Source organism: Belonocnema kinseyi, chromosome 2 (genome assembly GCF_010883055.1).
Source record: "Belonocnema kinseyi isolate 2016_QV_RU_SX_M_011 chromosome 2, B_treatae_v1, whole genome shotgun sequence".
Lineage (NCBI taxonomy): Eukaryota > Metazoa > Arthropoda > Insecta > Hymenoptera > Cynipidae > Belonocnema > Belonocnema kinseyi.
In genome coordinates this window covers 42880938-42889733 of record NC_046658.1, presented here as the reverse complement: position 1 = coordinate 42889733, position 8796 = coordinate 42880938, and the positions used below count along the sequence as shown (strand labels likewise).

At 37.7% G+C, this 8796-nt stretch overlaps 1 protein-coding gene across 1 annotated transcript in view; it reads left to right on the top strand.

The window, feature by feature from the left end:
- Positions 1-2568: 2568 nt before the first annotated feature.
- Positions 2569-8796, top strand: part of LOC117166862 (Fanconi anemia group M protein) — a 56442-nt gene continuing 50214 nt past the window's right edge. Inside the window, exon 1 of the mRNA XM_033351238.1 lies at positions 2569-2684. The gene's annotated coding sequence lies outside the window, so the exon portion shown is untranslated. The remainder of the gene's footprint in view (positions 2685-8796) is intronic.

Here is an 8796-nt window from a genome sequence, read left to right as displayed (position 1 = left end):
AGAGGGAGCTCTTCTTAATATTTTGACACCAAAATCATGTCGATACACCTTACCGACTGCGAGTAAAGCCACCCACGCTTTAACTTGACAGACTGTAACAGCCCCAATAATATATATCTGATACTGAAATTTTGAGAATATTTTCTTTAAAGGGCAAAGATAATATTTTTTGAAAAAGCAGATTAAGAAAAGATATAATTAAACGTACTACAATGAAAACAATCTAAGTAAATTTTTTTAATTTGACAGGTCTACGACTTAAGCTGTTTAATTTTCGGTGCGGAGCGCTCATCAGCCCTGCCATAAAAATTGATCCCAGTGGGTCTTGGCACCATAAAGTGTAGAACCTTTCATGGCAAGCGTCTATAGGTATAATATCATCCTTTTTTCGGGGACGCTGACTAATCCTGTTAAAGAGTCACATCAATCAAAAGAGCTGAAGTTGCACTTTTACGATCCACATTTCATTTACCGAAATTCTCAGGTATTGCAATAACTAAGTTCAAAGACGATGCGTCACCTCTAAATATTGTTTAAAATTAACCAAAAAAAATCTGCCTTCTACAATCGTATAAACTACCGTTATTTGCCTTTCGCTACTAAGAAACCCAAAAGTGTTTTTTTCCTGTCACCCTACTTCCCATTGCACTTTTTTTTATCAAAAATGATTACTTTTTTTTTTACTTTGAGCATCGTTTTGCTACGTCTCAATCAAAAAGAACAATATTCTGAGCTGACACTTTTTCAAGAAAAATTCAAATATCATTATTATATTTTGCAATTTACTTATGTATATTAAGTTGTCAAATATTATGTGGCATTTCAAAAAAATTACAGTCAAACCTCGTTCATTGCAAGACTCGTTTATTGCAAACCTCGTTTACTGCAATCCAAGATACTCATCTATCGCACTTTGTCCAACTCCTACCACTGATTGTCACATGTTCCATTTAGCCAATGACAGTGCGAAAGCGGGAATGTATTGTGAGACCACCTTCCGGTTACGCGGAGTGGTGGGGTCAAGTGCGCCAAGTGCGGCATCACTGCTATTCAGTTCCAGGTGAATGAATGTGTAGTTAGAGAGAGGACCATACCTGTATGACGGGCAAATTTACCAGTTTTACCGCTAATACCAGTAATGACGGGTCAAGCTGGTAAATCTGGTAAAACTAATATTTTAAACAAATTATCATTTGTTGAATGATAACCCATGGCGCAAATTAGGTTTCATGCCCATAGAAGTATAATTACAGAAATATTTGTTTTAAAAATTAAAAATATCACCACAATCAAGTAAAATACGAAATCATAACCTTAAAACTTAAGCGGATCAGGCGGTGCTTTGAAATTGCAATACCAATGCTTGATTGAAACTTAGAAATTCCATGTACTTTCTACGTTTCGATGAAGAATTAGTTCAATATTAGTTCAGTAACAATAATAATCACAATCAGTCGAATAAGTATCTATGAAACTTCTATAAAAGCCCATTAATTTACTATATGAAGAAGATATCTTAGAACTTTTTCCATTTATTAGCTTTCCATCACGAAGGGAACAAATGACATATAATAAGTATCATGCTGATATTAAGTTGTTACATCTGTATCATTGGGCTGTTACAATTATAAAGGAATGATACTTGAAGTTAAAAAAATTAAAACTTTAATTATTTACAAAAATCATGAAAAATAAAATTACATCATTGTGTAACTTAATGAAAAACTCTTAAATGCTTCGAAGCTGTTTCAAGAAGAGAAGTTTCTTTGCTCCTATATATACATTATTAAAATGATAAAAACCTACATTATGGAGCTAACTGAATAAAAAGAAATCATTTACACTGCTTGCAAAAAGAATATGTTGAAATGTTGCAGATTTCACCTGTAAATTACTTTGTATATGTTCTTTGATTGATTGCTTTGTAAACAGCTCCTCCCCGCTTGGAGGAAATAACCGTTAAAAAAGACCATGGTGGTTAGAACGAGGGCCAACTTATCTTATATCTTTTAATGTTTTCTTTATTTTTTAGGAAATATTTTTATTCATATTTTTGTAAAACACACTCTCATGGGCTTTTCATAAGGAGAAAGAGTAAAAGTTACTCTTGTTAATTCATTCTTTTATTTTTTTAATGATATTCATCGAGTTTCGAGTACGAGAGGGAGATGAAGGTGAGAGTTGTTTTCCCTGAAGCATCATTCTTCATCAAGGATCAGCACTACGAACAACGAGGAAGCAAGGTGGGTTGAAGTCGCACAGATGCAGGCGCATCCGTAAGTTGTACACCGGGGGTAGAATGTGGATGAGATTCCCGCATTTCAAATCCTGTACCTGGGGTGATTCAAATCACATCGTTGAGGATCCGTCGCAGCACCACTTTCACCATCTCTTGAGCATTGGGGTCCCGAAATCTCCCTCCATACACCATGGCACTAAGAAAACGCAGAAGACACATCTCGTCCACCTGCACAGGAGGGGAGAGATTGGGCAGTCTGCGTGCGGCCGACACAAGCGAACTCGTTGTCTTTTATCGTTCGAGCCTCATGAGAGGAAGCTTGTATTGAGACTTTGAGTTTTGAGGTTTCGCCACAGAGTGGTAAATTATTTAAGTTGCTTGGTATCTGAGCTCTCATTTTGGAATTGCTGCATCGGGGAGTTCGCTCATTAACTTGTGGAAAAAGGTGGGCGGCTTTATTAGCATTATTTTTTTTTGTGAGACTAGTCTTATTCGCTCCAGGGTGGAATTCATTCACTTGTTAGCTATTTCTATTTTGTAAACTCAGTGTTTAGTTTGTTCCCTTTTTCTTAATTTGATTTGATTTAATTAAATGTTTAATTTAATACTGATGTGAAAAAAGGAGGGGGGAGTTCTTTTCTTATTGAACTTCTGGCGCAATACCTTTATTTTGGTGTAATTTCTCCTTATGAGGTCTAGGTGTGTGAAGAAGAAAATATCCAAATAAACCTGTTTATTTTATTCATATTAAAATGGTGATTAGTTTTATTTTATTAAAAGACCTCTCAGATTTGTCTGTCTTAAGTAAGATTTTCAGGTACCTACGCCACTCTACCAAAATAATGGGCTTGGGCATTTAAAAAATATATTTAAACAAAAAATAATTATTTGATTCGAGGATTACCAGTGTCATTTTTGTGGGTTAAAATTGTTTTCTTGCAGGGCGGCAAAGTGACGTTTGCCTGGCGCCATTTAAAAATAAATTAAGAGCCCTGGGGACAAAATCAAAAGTTTTGTTTGGTATATTTAAATAAATTGAAGTCACAATCTTGGTTTTAACTGACGCCCTAACATGTGTTCGGCAAATTTTTTTATTGTGTCTTACAAACAGGCGAAAGTAAAATCCACGGCAATCTGAGAGAGTCTCGTTTGTATTGGTTTTAATAGGATATTATAAATTATAGGATAGGACATTATGTTTCTTTTTTACCTTGCATTGTTGATATTTTTTTATATTCCATGTGATTTTACTTTTTTATGCTGTGATTTTACACCTGTTTTATTTTACTGTCATTTTTTTTATACCCTGGTACTTTTCATTTTATGCCATGAAATTTTCATTTTACCTGTGGATTTCATAAAAATGTGTAGAATTTTAAGCTATGTTCCTTTGAAAAGCGTCGAGTGCTCGCGCCATAATTTAATTTAAGGGCATGTGATACTTAGAAAATTGTCGATTATACCAGTTTTAGGTTCCCCCGGCTTTTTTTCTAGAATAATAAATATTTTGTCCTAAAAATTTGGGAAATGATAGCGAACATGCTAACGGACGTCCCCACACACTTTTTTGTGGGTTAATTAAAAAAAGTTTTAATTTAGCAAAATGTGATTAATTTGCATAGCGCTTAGGAAATAGTATAGATTTTTTCAGTGTTAGATTCTCCCGACTTTTTTCCTAGAATAAGAAATATTTTGCCTTCAAAATCGAAAATGATAGCGAACATGCTAACGGACGTCCCCGCACACTTTTTTTTGTGTTTTTTTATCAAAAAATTTTTGATATTGCTAACAACGTGCGTGTATATTTCGAGATTATGTGTTACAATTCACCCGAGCGTTACTTCCAAACTACACAATATTTTTGGCCGAAAACTTTGGACTTACAAATAAACATAGTAACTAATCTCCCGGAACTAACCTTGTTTGCAGCCAATCAAAAAAGTTTATTTCATAAATAATTTCCTCATTATCGGAAAGGCAGAGATGAAAAACGACGTAACCTCAAAATAATGCATATGCATAAAATTTTGATTTAGCACAATAAATATTTTTTTGTTATTATCCCTTCAAAAAGAGTCCGGGGACGTTCGTTATGATATTTTATAACATCTCCGAATTCAGTTTTGAGAAATTTTCATTTTTGTGGAAAAAAGCCGGGGAAACTGTAAGTACCACATGCCCTTAACGGCGGGGTGAAATTTTCGGATGGGCGGTATTTTTCTAAACGTGTTTAGCTTTATGCGGAGCCGGCTCGGTAGGACTCGGCTCGCGGGAGCTCACTTCAAAAGGGATGCGACACGGTTCACTGGTGCAGAAAAATGAGTAGAAAGCATTCGCGCTTAAAAGTGACAGGTAGAGGGCCAAAACGTCTCCGCTAGTTTTAAATAAATTTAACACGGTTTCACGCAATCTAATAGGCGATTAATAATTCCCGGTTGTTTTAACAAAAGGAAAATGGTTGATCCAACTAATTTTTTTTACTTAAAATTTTTTTTACTTAAAATTTACGTTTCTTTTCTTTAATTGATTAATTCAATCTGATTCTGGAATTTTGGTTTTTCTTGTTTGTTTTATTTGATTAACATGTCTGAAAAAATTAGTTTTTGGTAAAATGTTTAATCGTTCGAATGATTAATAAGTAAATCATAATCCATGGAGTTGATTAACTATTCATTTTTTTGTAAATTTGATTTTAATTGATTTAGTTAATTTTAATTTTATTTACTTTTAAATTGAATTAATTAAGTCAAATGAATAAATCAGGTGAATGAAATCAATTAAATATATTAAATCCAGTTGACTGTTGGATTTGATTAATTTTTTGTTTAGAAGTGGGTTGGCCAATCAATTTTCTTTTTCCCTTTCTCTAATTTTTTTTAACATGACTGACTAGGGCAATATTTGCTTGTTAAATCTGGCTACGGGATGAATTCATGCTATTTTAAATACGGATTTCGTAAACAATACCGGTTCTCGCGAAGTAGTATTTGATAGGGCGATTAGGTATTTTAAAAGATTCGTAGGGGACGCCGTATGGACGGCAATAGATGAGGATACGTCACATCAGGTCCCATTCGAGTCGCATAGGTGTCGAATAGAACTTGATGCCTCGTAGGAATGGTTCACAGGTAACACATAATTATGCACCGTCGGAATCCGGATAATTAAGTGGGGGGGGGGCTTAAAACCCCAGTCGCTTTAACTACACATAAACACCAACACAAATACAGTGGTGACGAGTAGAATAAAAGGCAATAGAGCGACTATTAGCCAGTTCTCCATGTCTATCCAATACCCAGAAAATTTTGCATGGCAAAGAGAGGGAGGGGGTGATATAGGTAGAGAGGGGGAACCCGTTTGACTAGATCCACGAACGATGAGCAGGCCGCACTCTCCAGAAGGGGAAAGATCAGTTCATTTTCCGAACCAAATCTCCCAAAATATATCAGTCTATACTTCTTCAAGGTCTTCTTTTGAAAGTAATTTTAACCATGTAGTTAGCTCACAAAATTTAGGGATAGTGGGCAGTAGTGGGGATAGACCGGTAGTACAACCTCCCCTATTATCAACGGCTTATGCAGATACCGGTAGGTTTATAGACTATGAAGGCCCAGATAGGTTATATTCAGAGGGTAGTTTACATTCTCGAAACCCCCCTCCAAAACCATTTTCTGATAGGGCACAATTTTTTTCGGAACCAGGTCGGAATAATAGAACAGGTGTGACTAATTTTCCAAACTATATAGCAAATGAGGCGAGACAGAGGCCAATTTATCAGGAAATATTAGGAGCACCGAATGAATTTTTTGCAAATAATTTAATATCGGGACAAACAGATCACAGGAGTGGTTACGGTATACGAAATGTAACCTATGCAGGATTAAACAATCTCCATTCTCAATATCGGGAAAATAGAAGAGATTTTGTTTTTCAACCAAATGAACCCACCAGGTATGGTACCTATAAAGGTGACGGTCCTAGGGAGGTCCCACAAAGCAGTTTCTACGGCCAACCCCACTACCATCCAACTTATCTTCGCCTTTTTTAGAAGATATCTTAGATAAGTTACGGTCGGCCCATTATATTTCGACCATTGACTTGAGTCTAGCTTATCATCAAGTTCCTCTGGAGGACGGCAGTCAAGCTGTAACAGCATTCTCGGTACCGGGACGTGGTTTATTTCAATATAAACGCATGCCTTTTGGGTTGAGCGGAACACCTGCACTTTCCAACGATTGATTGATAAATTAATCGGCCTGAAATTTGCCCCATTGTTTCGCATATGTCGAAGATATTATCGTCGTGTCTGAGACTTTTAGCATTTAGAATGGTTTAGGAAGGTGTTAGATAAAATCTATGGTGCAGGGCTAACCATTAGTCTCGAGAAGAGTGTGTTTTGTCGATTAGAGGTCCGGTATTTAGGATATCGGGTCAACGAACAGGGTTTACAACCTGATACGGAACGGGTGTCACCTGTTATGAATTATCCTCCACCGCGCAATATTCGACAGCTTAGGAGATTCTTAGGTATGTCTAGCTGGTATCGGAGCTTTATAAAAAGTTTCCCTCGCTTGCCGAACCCCTCACACGCCTGTTGCGGAAAAATAACCGTTGGAATTGGTTGTATAAACAAGAAACGGCATTTGAAGCAATTAAAAAGGCACTTTCGTCGGCTCCAATTTTGGGATGTCTGAATTTTGAACTCCCCTTTGTGTTACAAACTGACGCCAGCAGTTTTGGCTTAGGTGCGGTTCTGACACAAGTAATTGAGGGGGAGGATCGAGTGATTGCTTTCGCAAGCAGTACGTTATTGGATGCCCAACGTCGATATTCTACTACGGAACAGGAATGTCTGGCAGTAGTTTGGTCTATCCAAAAATTTCGTCATTTCCTGGAAGGTTTTAAATTTACGGTGATCACGGTTCATAGCAGTTTGGGATGGCTGCATAATTTGCATAATACGAGTCGTCGTTTGGCGCATTGGTCGTTGAAACTACTGGAGTACTAGTTTGAAATAGTCCATCGTACAGGTGCTTTACACAATATACCCGACGCACTCTCACGGATGTATGAGGATGAGGAAGTCGCCAAGGTATGTGGAGCTGAAGTAATTGACGATCCATGGTAGTGCCGTCGAGTTAGGGATGTACAAAATTTCCCTAGAAGGTACCATGGTTGGAGGGTTCTAGCGGGAAAACTACATGAATTTAGACCAAACCCCCTGATAGACCCAATCATAGAAGATTCAGAAGCGTGGAAATTAGTGGTCTCGGTCGATAAGCGGCAGCAGTTGTTAACTGAGGTACATGATGTACCTCAGGCAGAACACTTAGGGGTAGAAAAGACCTAGGCTCGAGCTGTCGTCTCTTATTATCGGCCTGGAATTTTTATGGAAGTTGTGAACTACATGCAAGGGTGCGACAGTTGTCAACGCACAAAGGTTTCACAACAGGCTCGTCCTGGATTAATGGGCAAAAGGATAGTAGACCAACCATGGGCACTGGTGTCAATGAACTGCATGGGGCCTTACACTCGCAATAAAGCAGGTAACTGTTATGTTGTGATCTTTCACGATTACTTCACTAAATGGATCGAGTGTAAAGGCCTGCGAGCGCCATCGCCAAAAATGTGGGGCGGCTTTGAAAGACCTGGTTATCTCGAGGTGGGATAAACCTGAGGTAATCCGCACAGATAATGGAATGTAGTTCGTCAATAAAATCATGAATGAATTAACCAGATTTTATGACATCCGTCAGTCCACCACCCCTGTAAATCATCCTCAGGCTGATCCAACGGAACGGATGAATCGGGTATTGAAGGGTATGATCCGATCATTCGTGGGTTCGAATCAGCAAGAATGGGACATCCATCTCCATGAATTTAGGTACGCCTACAATACCGCGGTCAATACTACCACTAATGTGAGTCCAGCCTTTTAAAATTCTTGGAGGGAATTGAGGCCAAAAATAAGTCTCCGATGAGAGGAGGAGAGTTCTGATAATATTCCCGAGCCCGACAGAGAAAAATGGATGAACTGTATGGAGCGCCTAAAAGAATTGCGAGACCTTGTGACACTTCATTCAGAGGAGGCCCACGGAAAAAAACTCGTTAACTACAACCAATCGCGACGTGATTTTAAGTATCAGATAGGAGAAGGGTTTTGAAGCGCTGGACAATACTATCCTCAAAGGAGAAGAGAATATCAGCTAAATTAAATAAACGTTTTCATGGTCCTTTCCGCGTTATGAGAGTACATTCACCCCTCGTATATGAATTGGCTAATGATAGACAGAAGGCGCGCGGCGCTTTTCATGTAAAAGACCTTAAACCATACGTATCACGATAGGCAGAGTCATTGTTTGGTTTTCCCTATCTTTGTTTTTTTATTATTCTCGTTCTGACACTTGTTAGGATTAGTTTTGTTTGGATATTGCATGTGTCTGACATACTAGGCCGTCTGATAAGTCCCTGAAAAATGAAACACGGAGACGTTTTTTTGGCCAAAGTCGGTTTTATTTTTCAACATACTCTCCTTTTAGGTCGATACAGCGAGTCCA